The 17,979-nt window shown below is 44.8% G+C and overlaps 1 long non-coding RNA gene across 2 annotated transcripts in view; it reads left to right on the forward strand.

Moving 5' to 3' along the window:
• Positions 1-5,512: 5,512 nt before the first annotated feature.
• The window catches only part of LOC120361056 (uncharacterized), a 45,347-nt gene continuing 32,880 nt past the window's right edge, over positions 5,513-17,979 (forward strand). Inside the window, exons 1-4 of one of the 2 annotated variants that reach the window (XR_005577417.2) lie at positions 5,513-9,844; positions 12,743-12,805; positions 14,144-14,234; positions 16,102-16,185. This is a non-coding gene — a long non-coding RNA (uncharacterized LOC120361056). The other variant, XR_012515427.1, reaches the window with a different exon arrangement.

Consider the following 17,979-nt stretch of genomic DNA (forward strand, 5'->3'; position numbering starts at 1 on the left):
GCCAAGCTGCAGGCTGTCACTAATGCAAGGTGATGCCAGGACCCGATGCAGGGCCTTGGAGATCTGAGACAGAGGGGTGAAGCTGGTGGGTGGTGCGGAATGGAAGAAGTGGTTTTGAGACCCTTAGCAACACAGGGTCCATGAGCGTTTCTTTACCTGCTCCCTATAGGAAAAGATGCTTGGCGTTGGATGGAGTCACGAGTTGAGTTGTGTCCCCTCCAGGCTTCCTATGCTGGATCCCTAACTCTAGTATCTCAGAAAATGACCTTATTTGGAAATAGGGTGGTTACTGATGTTATTAGGTAGCCTGAGATATGGTGCAGTAGAGTGGTCCGTAATCCAGTGTGACTGGTGCCCTTAAGAAACGGGGGATTTGGACACAGAGACACGCCCACAGGAGAAGAACGCCACGCGGAGACTGGAGTCACGCTGCTGAAGCCAGCAAACGATCAGAGGTTAGGAGAGGGGCTGGAACAGTGCGTCCTCGGGGGCACGGCTGTGAGTCAACGTATCTCCGTTGGTCTACGACACTCACTTTGTGGTACTTTGTTCCAGTAGCCGGATGAAATGAACACAAAAGGGAACACACAGGTGAGCAGAGGGCTGAGGGGCTGCCGCTTGGGCAAGCATAGAGGGTGGACTCCATGGTCGGTCAGCATCGACTTGAACATGAGAGGCGAAGGTTCAAGACGGAATTTGGTGTTGAGGGTCAGAATCAGGGCTCCAGAGATAGGATTCAGACATTCTTAGCTCCTCACTTCCTGACACTGGGTGAACCATCTGCCCTCCCTTTGCCTCGGTTTTCTGATCCATATAATGGGGACAAGAATGGACCTCATATTATGAGATTAAATGGTATTACAGCTGTTAAGAACTTATCGTAGTCTGCGGCATGCAGTCCGTGTCTGAAATGTCACAGCTTTCCTCATTGCTAGTTGAGTGACCTTGGGCAAGTCACTTTGCCTGTATAAGGCCTCAGTTTCCTCTTCTGTGAAAGAGGGCTGATAATCCTGACCTTACTGTTTTGTTGAAAGCATGTCATAAGGTGTAAAAACATCTGTCCCAGTAACTGGTAGAAAATAGGGGAAAATCACTACTTAGCTTCACTCTTCCCTTTTGAGTTTCCCAGCATCTACTTGAATACCTCTAGTGATGGGCAACTCATTACCTTTCATGATGTTCATTTCTATTGGGCGTAGAGGCCTTACATACACAGAGTCGTTATTTAAGAGACGTTCTGAAGTCCCAACTAGATGTGATGCCTGCTCCTCAAGCTCCCATTTTATAGACGAGGAAGCTGAGGCTGAGGGACCAGGCGGAACGATGAGAGAGGAGGCACCCCAACTGCTCCCACCCCATCTACGCCCTGGCACTCACACAGACTGGTTTTCCCGCCGTTGTGTCTGCCCATCTTGTCTTGAAGCTCCAGGAGTGTGTGTGGAAGTGAGTGAGGAGCGAGAGCATGTGAGAATGTGGGGTGTGGCCCACTGAAATCACCTCCCTTCTGGCATCATCTTTTCCACACGTATTCCCTCCCTCTCATGTCCGAAGATATGAAGCAGCTCACACCATTCCCTGCCTCTAACCTTCAACGTCTCCTATTGCTCTTGGAGAAAATCCCCAAGGCCTTCGCTTGGCCAAGAAGGGTCCATCTGACCTGCCTCTGGCTCTTTTTCCTGCTCCATCTTGGCTCCCTTTGCTCTTGCTCCAACCTCAAGGCCTCTTTTCATGTCTACAGCATCCTCATGGCCACCTTTGGGCCTCCCAGTGCGTCTGCCTGGGCATCACGTGCTCAACCTCTCATCATTCAGGTCTTGATCCGAAGCTCACCACCTCCCAGAAGCCTCCCCTGCATCCCCTAGCTGGGCCAGTTTCCACCTCTGGACATTACTCTTCCTCATTGCCTGTTCATTCCAGCATCATGCAGGACGCCAGTGGCACTAACATATTTATTCTTCTGCTTGTTTGATGAATGCCTCCTACTCTCACTAGTACGAAAGCTCCCGTGTCTATTATTCTTCCCAATGGGACCCTCAGTACCTGGTAGGTACTCAGTCACTGTGTTTTGAATGGTTGAATTGTAAACAGGTGAGTTTGGGTGTGGACTGTGTGAGGGCTGAGACACGATTGTGGCTCCCATGGGACTGATCTATGTATCAGGTGTGTGACTCTGAGGTGACACATTGGTCATTCTGAGAGGACCAGAGCCGTAGCCTAAAATAAACAATGGAAGAAACCATGAGAGTTTAACCTGGAAAGGACAAGACTTGGGGAACGTGGCAAGTGCCAGTGTGCCCACTGAAGACAGGAAGGCAAGTTTACCATCCTGCCCCCAAAATCTAGCCCAGTCTCTGACATACACAATATGGACTTCAGGAAATACGTGCCCAGTGAATTTTGAAAGAGAGAAAAACCCCTAAGATGTTCCTTCCTGCTCTGAGACTTTCTTTTTCTTGCATTGGAGTTTCTCTCTTATTGCTTAGGCTGGAGTGCAATGGCATCATCTCAACTCACTGCAACCTCCACCTCCCACATGCAAGCTATTCTCCTACCTCAGCCTCCCAAGTAGCTGAGATTACAAGTATCCACCACCATGCCTGGCTAAGTTTTGTATTTTTAGTAGAAACAGGGTTTCGCCATGTTGGCTAGGCTGGTCTTGAACTCCTGACCTCAGGTGCTCTGCCTGTCTCGGCCTCCTGAAGTGCTGGGATTACAGACGTGAGCCACTGTGCCCGACCCTTGCTCTGAGACTTAATATTCTAAGAGCCCTTTCCTTGGATGGGCAGACATGGACAGCAAACACTTGCTTTCCCTTCTCTTGTTTGGGAGGTGTAGGGAGTTCTAGTTCGAGGTGAAACAGGCTAGTTTCCCACCTTGATAATCCTGTTTGCCTCAGACATGGACCTTGAAGAAGCAGTGCATTATTTAGGAAAGACTCCCATCCTTTCTCCCTCCTTATGCCTACCTCTGACATGAGCCCTGCACAAGCCTTGCCTCTCTGCTCGCTTAATGATGATTTCCCCGTCTTAGAACCTGTCTCAGAATGCTTATTGCCTAAGTCACAACAAACCGTCCTGGGCCTCGTAATGGAAAGCCAGCCTTAGGTCTCTCTGCTTGGGACTGAATCTTGGCATCCCCTGTATCCTAGAAAGAAAACCACTTGGCAGATAACTAAGTGGGAACTTGGTACCCACGAAGTCAGATAAGAAGCACTTCAGAGGGGTTAGGGAAGCCTGGGCATTTTCTCCTGGCTGGTGGGGCTAGTCAGGACAGATTTTATGTTTAAAACAACCCTTGAGTGGCATCCCAGTAGAATGGAAAGAATTTGGACTCAAGCAGCTGAGGTTCAGAGTTGCACCTCCCCTGGTGATCTCGAATGAGTACTTCATCTTGGGCTTCAGTTTCCTTATCTGTAAGTTGGGGGTTGCAGCAGCATTTAGCTCCCTGAGTTGCTGTGAAGAGTGAGTATAGCAGCGAGCATAGAAGGCTCTGGATGGTCAGTCTTACAGGAGGCAAAGAAGTATCTCTGATGCTTTTGAATTTCTGCTGTTGGGCCCAGTAGTTCCCTAATAGTGTAGAAATGCCCTTTTTGGCCATTTTAAGTGAGAAATGTGATCATTTCTTTTACTCCTTAAAGAAATTGGCTGAGGAGTCTCAGAATACTAGAAGAGGGATGGTCGGCCTCAACATTTGTTTAGACTGACTCCCTTAGTTGTGGTACTGGAGAGGCAGAGAAGGAAAGATGCTTGTCTCCGGTCACATAGCATGTGAATGCAGAAGCAGGATTAGAACTCACTTTTTCAATTCGCCCTCTTGCACTTTTTATTTTTTTGACGGAGTCTCACTTTGTCACCAGGCTGAAGTGCAGTGGCATGATCTCAGCCCACTGCAACCTCCACATCCCGGGTTCAAGCGATTCTCCTGCTTCAGCCTCCCATGTAGCTGGGACTGCAGGTACGTGCCACCATGTCCAGCTAATTTTTTGTAATTTTAGTAGAGACAGGATTTCACCATGTTGGCCAGGCTGGTCTTGATCTCTTGACCCTGTGATCCACCCACCTTGACCTCCCAAAGTGCTGGGATTATAGGTGAGAGCCACCGCGCCCGGCCCCCTCTTGCCCTTTCTAGGTGAAGATACCAATGATGGCCACAGCCCAAGCCCTAGCCGGGAGATGAGGAGCCCATCCTCTGCCTTATAAATAAAGCCAGATTCCTAACATTCTCTTCAACTCAAGGCTGTGCAGGGCTGAGTCTCAACACAGGAATTGGAATGTAACAAATCCACCAACTGCCAGCTTTGTTCTCACAAGGATGGAGCTGGGGAGGTGAAGAGGAAGTAAATGCTCTCTTGACTTTCCAAAGGAAAACAATTTTCTTTCTTGGTAACTGCAATTTCTTGAAAACCATGTCAGAACAACAGTGTGTCTCCAATAGTCAGTCTCTCTCTGTCTCTCTCTCTCTCTCTCTGTCTGTCTCTCCTTCTCTCTGTCTCTCCTTCTCTATCTCTCTCTCTCTCTTTCCTTCTCTCTCTCTCTCTCCTTCTCTCTCACCCCCCCCCCCAACCTTCTCTTTCTTATCCCTCCTTTGTTTTGGAGGACCATGGACAGAGATATGTAAGCCCCGCCCACATGCCCTTAGCTGACCTATGCTGGGAAAAATAGGCAGTGTTCAATCAACACCCAAGATCCAATGAGCTTAGTTCCTCACGTGGGTATTTCACAAGGCTTTGCTTTTTGGTGGCATTTCCTTTTAAGTTGGCGAGCTCCATGTTGATGGACATTCTTGAGAAGCTTGGAGGGCACTCATCTCTCAGGGATGCCCTAGAAAGGTTGTCTGCACTAGTGAGATTTGCTGCTCATTCCAATTAAGGTCCTTCTAACTCCAAACCTCTTTGAATAATAAATAGATAATGAGACTGAGAAAAATAAAGGATGTGTCATTAACAAAGCCGCAGACCACAGTTCATTGGCAGCGTTGGGGCCGGTTAGTTCTGTGATTGCTTGGACAACTGTGTCTGTACCTAAAACACCCAATTAATGGCCATATTCCCACTGTCTGATCACTGCACAGCCTGGGTGAGAGGTCACCAGATTCCAGCTTACAGAGCTAAATAAGACCTTTTTGTAGGTTCTCAGTGCCCTGTCATTTAATTACAGAAACAATTGTTTGAACAGATTAATATATCAATTTAGCAGAAGAATAATTGTACAAATGCAAAGCCCTTCCCAGGCCAGGATAAGAAGAATGCAGTTCCTGCCTCTGCCTTCATCAATAAGAGGCTCAGAAGAATCAATGAAAGGGAAGTTGCTTGGTGAAGTGCGGAATCATATACAAACATGTGTCCATTATTGATTGACACAATGATGCTGTGAAACCACCACACACTTCAGCAGTGTACGGCAGTAAATGTTTATGGCTCGGGTAAGCCGGGCTAGGCTGGGTGGTCCTTCTGGTCTCAGCTGGACTTTCTTTTTTTTTTTTTTTTTTTTTTTTGAGACGGAGTTTCGCTCTTGTTACCCAGGCTGGAGTGCAATGGCGCGATCTCGGCTCACCGCAACCTCCGCCTCCTGGGTTCAGGCAATTCTCCTGCCTCAGCCTCCTGAGTAGCTGGGATTACAGGCACGTGACACCATGCCCAGCTAATTTTTTTGTATTTTTAGTAGAGACGGGGTTTCACCATGTTGACCAGGATGGTCTCGATCTCTTGACCTCGTGATCCACCCGCCTTGGCCTCCCAAAGTGCTGGGATTACAGGCTTGAGCCACCGCGCCCGGCCTCAGCTGGACTTTCTGAGACTCAGTTTCCTCATCTGTAAAATGGACATTACAGCAGCAGATCCCATTTTGTGAAGATTAAGTAAGGCAATCCAGAACACGTGCTTAGCCTCTATGTCCTCAAATATTGAAGGCTGGCCAGGACTTGAGGAATAGAATGGAGACAAAAATAGACATGATTCTTACTTCCACTGGAAGCAGGATGGTGGGGGTGATGGTATAGATAGACATCATACAAAGAAAGGTGGAATTGAGCTGTAATTGCTGCAGTGGAGAGGGGGTGCCTATTATTCTCTTGTGACAGTTTCCAATGATGCATTTAACCTCGTAAGGGAAGTTAGATAATTCTTTCCTGAAGTGTCACTCTTAGGCTGACATCTGAAGTAGTGGCACCTAGTAGGCACGCAGTAAACGTTGGTTACCACCATTATCCCTTTCTTCCTCACTGCCAGAGGCCGACGTATGAGCAGGAAAGGGCAGGATTTAGCATTCGAGCACCAGCTATATCACAGGCATTTTTCACATTATTATCTCCCTTACCCATCACAACGGTCTCCCGGGAAGTAGGATTGTTATTCTTAGCTGACACACTAAGTCTCGGACAGGTTAAAGTATTTTTTAGAGGGATTGACAAGTCGGGGGTTAAAATCCAGGTCTTTGGGACTTCCAAGTGCTTTCCCCTGTAGACGCAGCCTGTGGTTTATGCCTTCGTGGTGTGCTTGATGGACACTCTGTGCCGAGCTCACATCCTCTCAGAGGTTGAGCACTGCCTGGAGCACCACCATTAGCTTGGTAGCCCTCTTGGTTCTCTTTTTAGTAGGGTCATTTTTGCCTCTTTTGTAGTAGCCAAGGAAAGAAAGCAGTTTCCCATGAGTGGAGGCACATTTAAGATCTTAAGCACAGGAAGAGTCGAATTTTGAGAAGGAAGCGAAATTTGGGAGGAGATACAGTGAAAGACAAGATAAAGAAGACACATAGACCTCTCCCTCTCCCCCAGAATATTAGAGAATCTTGGGTACCATTTAATTCAACCCAGCCATTTAACAACTGAGAAACCTGAGGCTCAGAGAGGGTTAGGTATTTACTCAAAGGCAAACAGCATATGACTTACAGAGTTAGGGACTTATTCCAGAATTTCTTAACTGCTTTTGTGCTTTTTTTTTTCCCCCCCTTTGCAAACTCCCTCCAGTTTGGGGGATGGCTTAAAAATCTCCTAAAGGAAGGCAGCAGATTTATGGGTTAATAAACATTTACAATGAGTTGCTGAAAAAACAGACTCAGGTAGACAGGAATTATTCATTCAAATTAACTATAAATTAAGATCAACCTAATTTAGGCCTATTAAAATGGAAAGCATATTATCTCTCATTCAAAGGAATTTGTATTTGATGCAAATAGAACAAGTTCCTAAACTTTAGAAATGTTCTTGGATTTTTCATCGCCATAGTTAACCAACAAAGAATGGGTTCCCCATTTAAAAACAGGGGAACATAAGGAACAATAATTAGTTATGTAAATAATGTGGCATTCTTGTTTATAATTAGTTCAAGAATAAAATAAAATTCACGCATGTCACAGGACTAATTTTCGTATGCAAATGAACAATCAAAATTATAAACGGTAATAATGCAGTTTGGGAGATGTGACATTCTCAATTTATTAGCAGGGGTGCCAGTTACAGCTGATGGTGGCTGACGTTGGGGGATTTCAAAGGTGCCCAGGCCTGGAAAATTCTCACCCATCAAGAGGAGAAAATCTAACTAAAATAGTTTCACCCATTTTACATCGCTGATGGCCACAAAGTGAACCCAGGGCTCCTCTGTGGCTGGGGAGAGAGGTATCACACCAGGGAGAGAGGAGTCCAAGTGAATTTTTGAAAAGAACGCTCTGACATTTGGCTGATGAAAAAAACAAAGACCAGCCATTCCAACCTGGGCTCTGAACCTCAAAGACCCCCTTTGCTGCTTCCTGGTTTCCCCATCTAGGATGGAAGTTTCATGGAAGAGGAGGAGGGAGTTTTTGAATCAGATGGACTTGGAATCTTGCTTCTACCACTTGCTCACTGCACGGCTTTCCCGAACCTTTCTACTTCACCTATCCGTACTCACGTACCCTCATCTGTTAACTGATGGTGATATCCTCTGTCTTTAGGCAGTGCTAAATTACCTTAAAGAAGGGCTAAGCACACGTTTAGGGCACTAGCAAAGTAGAGTACTGGGGGAAGAAAAAGTGTGAGATAATCAGGAGGTCTAGAATAAAAAGCTGCTAACATTCTGGCATTCATGAGAGCGTTGTGTCATTCTGAAAAATAAAAGTACGTAGTACGTTTAATTGAGAATTATATGTGGAATATATGGGTGTGTATTATATATAGAATATGCTTTGCTCCCTTGGAATGCTGTGAGATTGAATGCAATTACACATATAAAATAATTAACACAGTGCCTAGAAGTTGGAATAACTCTGTAAATAGTTGTAGCAGCTACTGTTGTTAAATGAATCAGTCGGATTCCAAAATCTCTGCAGTCCTTTTTTTAAGTCCCAGTGTTCTAGGATTCTGCCTAGAGGGAAGATGTTTAATTTCAGATAATAGCTGCATCAGGACCAACATGGGCCAGCGGGGATTTCCAAAGGAGGATAGTCCGAAGCGCGCCGGGAAGGGCGGCAGGATGTGCTGTAAGCATCACTGAAGTTGATGATGTGATGAGATACGGTACATCTGGTCTCAAACTATCTCCCCCAGCAGCCGTGGCACCCAACATTTTGCAACCAGAAGTCCGTATCTGCTGCCTTACCAAGACTAGGAACCATGTATTCATGATGTTACTATGATTTGCATCCTTTTACCTAAGATTTCCTTATCTACCTATCAATCTATCCATGCACCTATCCGTCCATCCATCCAACCAAACATTGGGAACGCTTTGAAGGCTACCTACCTTATGGTGGATAGACTTTGGTCCTCTTCAATTATTGGCACTCCAAATTTGGAATGGGAATTTTTATTGAGCAGCTATTCTGTGATAGACCCTATCTAGACGGTTTACACACATTATCCCACTTAATCCTAATGACAGCTCTAAGAGCTGTGGATAACAACGTTTATAAAGTAATAATAGCTACAATTTATTGAGTGTTACTATGTACTAGCAACTGTGGTAAGCCCTTTATATGAGATAGCTCATTTAATGTCTCCAGCAGTTTTGAGAAGGACTCTTATTTCTTGGATTTACCATTATTGCCCAGATTCTGAAGGGTCAAGTGAGTAGCCCAAGGTCACACAGCACATTAGAGGTCAGGGCAAGCCTTATTCCCTGGTCTTTGGAATTCCAGGTTGGTCACTGTCTGCTTCATTGTACCTTTAGTTAACCGATTTTCTCTTGGAGGGAGGCATGTGGGCTTCCAACCTCACCAGACAATCATGGGAGGAGGAAGGACAAGAGCTTTCTCACAGAGTTAACTCTCTACTCCTTGGCCCCCTGGGGAGGGGCAGCCCCCCCTGAGCATCCTGACAGGTCAGCCTGCACTCAAAGCAGTCTCTTGTGGGGGGGCCTTGATGGCTCCCAGGTGTGAACGTACACAGCTGCCAGGCTTCCGGAGTCTCTGGATCCTAAGAGCACTGGGGGGCCCGGTAGGATTAATTGCTTCTCTGGCTTCCAGCAGGGAAGCAGGGTTAAGGATGAAGGGGCAGGCCTCTGTAGTGCTGGATCGGAGGAACGTATGCGGCCGAGAACGTCTCCTGGCAGATAGGGAAGCCCACAAAGGCCCCACTTCCCCTGGAGGGAAGACGTCAGAAGCCGATGTCACTTTCCCCTGTGCCGTTCTAAAATTACATAACTGGAAGAGATGCCACGAAGCCTGCATCTACCATCCTTATTCTTTCTGTGTGGTCTTCCTCCTCGTCTTTCTTACGACTAACTCTTCTTCCACAATTAATTTTTTTTTTTCAGGCACCTTCTATATATCTCATGCTCTGGAAATACCAAGATGAACCATGCAGAGCCTGACCCCATGGAGTTGGGAGTCTAGTGGGGAAAGACAGACATCATCAAATGCTGGTACAAATAAAGGCATGTTTACCTGAGGGGTTACATGTTATGCCAGGGAGGCACAGCCTCCAGGGGAGCCAATAGCAGGGCCCGAGCTTGGTCTGGGGTTGGCCAGGAAGGGCTTTCCTGCAGAAGTAACGTTTGCTCTCAGGACCAAAAGATGACCAGGTGAAGAGTCACCTCACTCCTTGAAACCTCAGTTTCCTTCTTTGTAAAGTGGGATGATAGTAACACCTACGTTCCAGGATATTTGTGAGGATAAACCGAGATGGCACAGGTGAAGGTGAGTAGCACAAAGCCTGGTACATAGTGAATGCCTGGCGTATCGTGGCTTCGTCCATAGTCCCTTGATGTGCAGTGAAGTTCTTATAGATTGGAAAGCTCATTGTTGTCTTAGAAACGGGTGCCCAGGGGACAAAGAAGAATGCAAGCTCACCATGTGAATGCACGCAGAAGAGGAAGGGTCTCACTCTGCTCTCTCTCTCTCTCCATCCTGACGACCCTTTTAATTGCTTAGGTTTTCTTCTAGGGGTTTTATGGTATTAGGTCTTATATTTAAACCTTAAAAAAAAATCCATCTAGAGTTAATTTTAGTGTAAGGTGTAAGGAAGGGGTCCAGTTTCAGCTTTCTGCATATGACTAGCCAGTTTTCCCAACACTATTTATTAAACGGAATTCTTTCCCCATGGCTTGTTTTTGTCAGGTGGTTGTAGATGTGCAGCGTTGCTTCTGAGGCCTCTGTTCTGTTCCACTGGTCTGTATCTCTGTTTTGACCACATAATAGGAAGTAAATCACTCCTCAGCAAATGCAAAAGAAGGAAAGGTTTTTACAACAGGAAGAAACATCATCATCTTGGCTTTGTCTTTCTCCAGGAGGCTTGAATGTGATTTGCATAACCACAGGGAGATGGCTGTCTGGATCTTTCATAGTTTTTTTCCAGCCCTTAGAATCATTCTGGTCTTTGCTTGCAACCTCCTTTAAAACCATATCCTGAGCCACCTCCATTCTTCTCTGAAATCATTGTAACAGCTTCTGAGCAGGTCCCTTAGCATTCTATAATCTACCCTCCACACAGAAGCAAAAGCTATTATGTAAAATAAAAGCCGGATGTATTTTCCCCCTACAGTTGTAGCTTATGACATGGCCATTCCCAATCCATCCGTTTCTCCCATTCCACCTCCCCGCACCCAGAGTGCACAAACCACTCTCCCTTCCTTTCTGATTCACAAACATTTGGGGCTTTTGCATTTCCTCTGTCTGAGCCCTCTTCCCCTAGGACTTTGCAAGGCCAATTTTTTCTTATCATTCCCAGCTCAACTATCACCCCAGACAGGGCACTCTGACTACTCCCAAGTCAGTCCATCCAGATGACCCTTTTAATTTTCCTTTTAACACCTATCAAGCTGGGCCTGATGATGTGTGTCTGTAGATTCAGCTACTCAGGAGGCTGAGGAAGGAGGATGGCTGGAGCCCAGGAGTTCAAGGCTGCAGTGGGCTACGATACCATCACTTTGCTCCAGTCTGGGAGACAGAGCGAGACCCTGTCTCTAAAACATAAATAAATTAGTCCAGGTGTGGTGGCTCATGTCTGTAATCTCAGCACTGTCGGAGGCTGAGGTGGGTGGGTTGTTTTAACCCAGAGGTTTGAGACCATCCTGGAGAACATGGTAAAACTCTGTTTCTACATAAAGCAAAAGTTAGCCAGGCATAGTGGTACATACCTGTGGTCCCAGATACTCAGGAGGCTGATGCGAAAGAATCACTTGAGCTGGGAAGTTGAGGCTGCAGTGAGCTGAGATTGCTCCACTGCATTTCAGCCTGGACAACAGTGAGACCCCCCAATATGTAAATAAAACAAATAAGTAAGACACTGATCAATACCTTTCTGTGATTCTTTTCTACTTGTTCACATATGTATGATCTTTCTCTCTTACTACACATAAGCTCCTTCGGAGCAGGGTCTTGGTTTTCTTTTCTTTCTTTCAGTTGTTGTTGTTGTTTTTCTTTTTTTTTTAGGTGAAGTCTTGCTCTATTGCCCAGGCTGGAATGCAGTGGTGCAATCTTGGCTTACTGTAACCTCCATCTCCTGGGTTCAAGCGATTCTCCTGCCTCAGCCTCCAGAGTAGCTGGGATTACAGCAGCCTGCCACCACACCCAGCTAATTTTTTGTATTTTTAGTAGAGACGGGATTTCACCATGTTGGGCAGGCTGGTCTCGAACTCCTGACTCCATGATCCACCCACCTGGGTCCCCCAAAGTGCTGGGATTACAGGCATGAGCCACCGCGCCTGGCGGGTTCTTGGTTTTCTTGTTCACTATTATCCTATCTCCAGTTCTGAGGGGTCAGTCTGGGACACTGTTGGCCCTTAAAAATATGTGTTGACTGAATGAATACTTGCATGGGGGCAGCAGTTGGCTCTGTGCAGAATACCAGCTCTTTCATATGAAGTAGTTTCATAATTCACTATTGAATTTCTTCATTTTAGGCCTGTGTAACAAGAATAGGACAGACTCTCTGTATTCTTTTCCATTCCCAGCAGCATTCCTTCACTCCCAAAATATTTATTGAAGCTAAAAATAGATAAATATAAATTACATTAAATTCTATTGGCATTGCTCATCTAGTCCAGCAGGTCTTACTTTCCCATTCATCCTTAATCCCATCAAATTAAAGTTTAAAATTGAGAACATCTGTTTATTGAAGATACCATGAAGACAGTGAAAAGGTATAAAACAAAGTGGGAGAAGATAGTTGAAATACGTACTTGACAAATGACTCCTGTGTAAACTGTGTAAAGGAATCCCACATCAGCATGAAAAGGCAGACAACCCTGTAGAAAAATGGGAAAAAGACTTCAATAGGCAGTTCACCAAAATGAATATATAAGTGACTAATAAATGTATATGTTCTGTTTCAGGAGTTGACAGATAAATGCAGATGAAAATCACAATATGACACCATTGGACACACACCATAATGGGTAACTTTTTTTTTTTTTTTTTTTGAGATGAAATTTTGCTGTTTTTGCCCAGGCTGGAGTGCAATGGCATGATCTTGGCTCACCGCAACCTCCGCCTCCTGTATTCAAGTGATTTATCCTGCCTCAGCCTCCCAAGAAGCTGGGATTAAGGCATGTACCACCACGCCCAGCTAATTTGGTATTTTTGGTAGAGATGGGGTTTCTCCATGTTGGTCAGGTTGGTCTGAACTTCCAACCTCAGATGATCCACCCACCTTGGCCTCCTAAAGTGCTGGGATTACAGGTGTGAGCCCCTGAGCCTGGACCGCTAAAAGCTTTTTAAAAGTTAGGAAATACTAAGTGTTGGTAAGAACATGGGTCACAGGAACATTGTACAATGCTGGTGGCAGATTTAATAGATGAAATTGTTTGGGAAATCTGTTTGCCAGCATGTCCTATGACCCAGCAATTTCACTTCTTGGTATAAAGCCAACAAAAATACGTATGTATATGCACCAAGAGGCTTGTAAAAGAAAGTGTATAGCAGCATTCTTTGCAATAGTTCCAACTAGAAACAACCCCTGTGCCCACCAATGGGAGCATGGCTAAATAAATTGGGGTAACTTCACGTAGTAGAGAGCTAAGCATCAATGAAAGCGAACAAACTGGATGGGCATGGTGGCTCACTCCTGTAATCCCAGCACTTCGGGAAGCCGAGGCGGGCAGATCACCTGAGGTCAGGAGTTTGAGACCAGCCTGGCCAACATGAAACCCCATCTCTACTAAAAGTACAAAAATTAGTCAGACATGGTGGCGGGCACCTGTAATCTCAGCGCTCAGGAGGCTGAGGCGGGAGAATCACTTGAACCGGGGAGGCAGAGATTGCAGTGAGCTGAGATCGAGCCACTGCACTCCAGCCTGGGTGACAAGAGCGATACTTGGTTTCAAAAAAAAAAAAAAAAAGTAAGCAAACTACAAATACATATAAAAATCTGGATGAAATGCACAAATATAATTTTGAGTAAAAGAAGCCAGATAGCAAGATGTAAAAGCATACATACTGTGTGAGTCTATCTACACAGAGTTCAAAAGCTGTTGGAAGGGAGGATGGTAGTTACCGTTGGGAAGTTGACTTGGGGATGTGAGAACATTTTGGGGGCTGGGGGCCGAGGTAGGGCTGGAAATGTTGGTTGTCTTCAGCTCATTGCCGGTTACACAGGAGTGCGTTTGAATTGGGAGAATTCGTTGAGCTATACACGTATGACTTGTACATGTTTCTTCATGTATGTTATCTATTAACGGAATGTATTTAAAAATGTTTATGGGGTCGTGCTACATACAAACTGGACTTGACTCCAGGAAGCCATCAGAATCAAGAGAGAGCAAGTTCTTGGCATCACGGAGCGATCCACATTCCAGGTCATGCCGTGGACCTGCCGCGTGCCCTCAGGTAAGAGACCTCATTTCCCTTATCTATAAACTGAGAATCCTAATTCCTTCCTCTAAGCAAAGCCAGCCGGCGAATTCCCCCTTCACCGCTCCCTTCTCCCCTCAAAGAGACAAGCCGTCCTTGCCACACGCCTCTGTGTTTTTTTTCACCCAGCGCTACCTTTCAAATCCTGGCCCAGAAAGGTGAGGCAGGGAGGGGCCCCGGCCTCCACGTGCGTGAATCCCACCGTCCTCCTCCTGAGAGCTGCAGGGGGAGCATGAAATATTTAAAAGCTCAAATTGAAATCCTGTTAGCTCCAGGTCTTGTAAAGCCAAGTTCTCCAACCCCAGAACATCAGTATCTGTTTGCTGGTGTCATTTAGGGACCCCGGCTTTCCAAACCATTGACTGAAACTTTCTGTCAATCCAACACTTTTAGGGTAATTTAACTTAATAATACCTTTGTCGGCACTGGCGCCTGTGTCTGAAGGGTGATTACCATAGAAGTTATTTTAGGTTGTTTAATGGGATGTAGTAAATTCTCAATTGACAGGGCAGATCCTCAGAATGGCTTTTCAAAGTGTTTACCTTTCAAAGCTTTCTCCCTCACTTTACCAAACTTACTACTTTGAGCTAGCGAAGACTTCATAAATTATTAGCAATTGTTCTCCCCCCTGTGTTCACATGCATCATTAATTCTTTGTAAAAAGTTCAAACTGTCCGGGGCTTAATTGTTATCACTTGGAGAACGGCTGGAAATGGATGCGGGCTCTATTATTTCTGTCAGAAATGTTGACTTATTGCACTTGATATTTTACCCATCACATCGTATCCTCTGTACAGGAGCGAGGGAAAGAGGGGAGGGGGGAAAAGGAACATAAATGCATTTTCTTGAAACAAAAAAAAAAATAGAATACATATATTTCTGGGAGTAGAAGTCAAGGATTCATCTGACAAAATAATAGTTTTAATCCTCCGAAGAGAGAGGAGGAGGGCAGCATTGAGGGGGAAATTTATATCGCAAATTCTATTGGCTCACACTGTATTTTATTCTGAGTTTTGAAGGTTCTATAATTCTAGGAATCTAATGTTTAATGATTCTGAGATGTTGAAATTCTCTGAGTCCAAATTCCCAGGGTGTTTTATTTTAAGGAGAAATTAACCTCACAGTCCAATATTCAGGACTGCTAAGAAGTATGGTGGAATGAGAGAGAGATTGACAGTAACCACAGAAATAGCTGAGCTTTGCTGAGAGCTGACGATGTGCAGGCACCGTGCTGAGTGCTTCATGTGCAGCACCTTATTATTATTTTTAATTTTTTTTAAATAGCATTTTAGGTTTTGGGGTACATGTGAAGAACATGCAAGATTGTTGCATAGGTACACACATGGCAGTGTGATTTGCTGCCTTCCTCCCCATCACCTATATCTGGCATTTCTCCCCATGCTATCTCTCCCCACCTCCCCACCCGCCGCTGTCCCTCCCCTATTTCCCCCAACAGACCCCAGTGTGTGATGCTCCCCTCCCTGTGTCCATGTGTTCTCATTGTTCAACACCTGCCTGTGAGTGAGAACATGCAGTGTTTGATTTTCTGCTCTTGTGTCAGTTTGCTGAGAATGATGGTTTCCAGGTTCATCCATGTCCCTACAAAGGACACGAACTCATCGTTTTTGATGGCTGCATAGTATTCCATGGTGTATATGTGCTACATTTTCCCTGTCCAGTCTATCATCGATGGGCATTTGGGTTGGTTCCAGGTCTTTGCTATTGTAAACAGTGCTGCAATGAACATTCGTGTGCATGTGTCCTTATAGTAGAACGATTTATAATCCTTTGGATATATACCCAGTAATGGGATTGCTGGGTCAAATGGAATTTCTATTTCTAGGTCCTTGAGGAATCGCCACACTGTCTTCCACAATGGTTGAACTAATTTGTGCAGCACCTTATTTAATCTTCACGACACTCTAAGGTAGGTACTGTTATTAGTTCCTTTTTATAGCTGAGAAAACTGAGGCACAGAGAGGGTGAGGTGAGTAACTTACTCAGGGACACACAGTTGGTAAAAAGCAGAGTTAAGCTCTGACTTCAGGCCCCGTATGTAGGAGCACAATGTATATTGTGCTCCATCTCAAGATACTGCTCTTTTGCCCCACCTGGTGTGTTGTGGATCAGTGCATAGAAGTGATCCACGTTGGTATAAGAGTCTATTGTCAGATCACCCCCCAGGTGACCCCATCCTGGCCTGGTTTTTGTCTCTGTCCCTTTCCCATTCATTCTACAAGATTGCCTCCTCCAAGAAGGCTTCCGTCCTGCCATGCCTTCCCATTCATTCTACAAGGTCACCTCCTCCAAGACTTCACTCCTGCCCCACCATCCTTTGAATCCTCGCAACAGTTGGTAACAGGGAAAGGGATCATGAGGCAGTCTTGTAGGCTGGCCAAGAGCATGGACTATAGGGTCAGATCCCTTTGGTTGGGACCCTTGCTTCTGCCACTAAATCCATGCGCTGAGCTTGAGTAAGGCAAGTCATTTAAGCCTCAGCTTTCACATCTGTAAAATGGGCATAACCACCGCTGCCTCACAGAACTGTTGTGAAGACGAAGGGAGGTGTTCCAAGGGAGCTCTGTATACTGCTTCCCAACAGCCAGTGCTCAATACGTGCTGGCTCTTGTTCTGTCTTGTCTTGTAGTGATCTCATACCGAGATCTTTGTGTGTTAAAGTGTGAGAGTCAATACTCTTTTTTTAAAAATCCACATTTATTTTCAATGGGATTTGGAAATTTCTTTATCAAATAATTCAAGGAGAGTGTATATGAAACTATGTATTTTTAAAATTTTATTTTTGACAAGTAACCGTCAATATGTATCTATGAGGTACAGTGAGATGTTTTGATTATGTTTACATTGTGGAATGATTACATCAAGCTAATTAACACATCTATCACCTCATTTACTTATCATTTTTCGTGGTGAAAGCATTTAAAATCTAGTCTTTTTAGCAATTTTGAAATACATACTGCATTATTGTTTATTATTGTCACCATTCTGTACAATAGATGACTGAAGCTTATTCCTCTGTCAGCTGAAACTTTGTACCCTTTGATCACTAACTCCTCTTTCTCTGCCCACCCCTTCCCCGGGCCACTGGTAACCACCATTCTACTCTCTACTTCTATGAGTTCAACTTCTTTAGATTTCACATAGAACTGAGATCATGCAGTATGTATCTTTCTGTGTCTGGCTTATTTCACTTGGCTTAATGTTCTCCAGGTTCATTCATACTGAAGCCAATGAGAGGATTTTCCTCATTTTAAAGGCTAAATTATATTCCATTATGTATATATACCATATTTTCTTTATCCATTCATCTGATGTTGGACATTAAGGTTGTTTCCATATCTTAACTATTGTGAATAACATTCCAGTGAACATAGGAGTGGAAATATCTCTTGGGTATAAGAATTTCAATTCCTTCGGATATACACCTGATAGGATAATCCTACTTTCAGTTTTCTGAGGAACTCCCATACTGTTTTCCATAATGGCTGTATTAATTTACCTTCCCACCAACAGTGCACAGGAGTTCATTGTTTTCCACACCTGCATCAACTTATTACCTTTTGTCTTTTTGATAATAATATTCTAACAAATTTGTGATAATATTCCATTGCGATTTTAATTTGCATTTCCCTGATGATTAGTGATGACCAGCACTTTTAAAATCCTCATTTGACCATTTGTAGGTGTTTTCTGAGAAGTGTCT

This window comes from Saimiri boliviensis, chromosome 21 (assembly GCF_048565385.1).
Source record: "Saimiri boliviensis isolate mSaiBol1 chromosome 21, mSaiBol1.pri, whole genome shotgun sequence".
NCBI lineage: Eukaryota > Metazoa > Chordata > Mammalia > Primates > Cebidae > Saimiri > Saimiri boliviensis.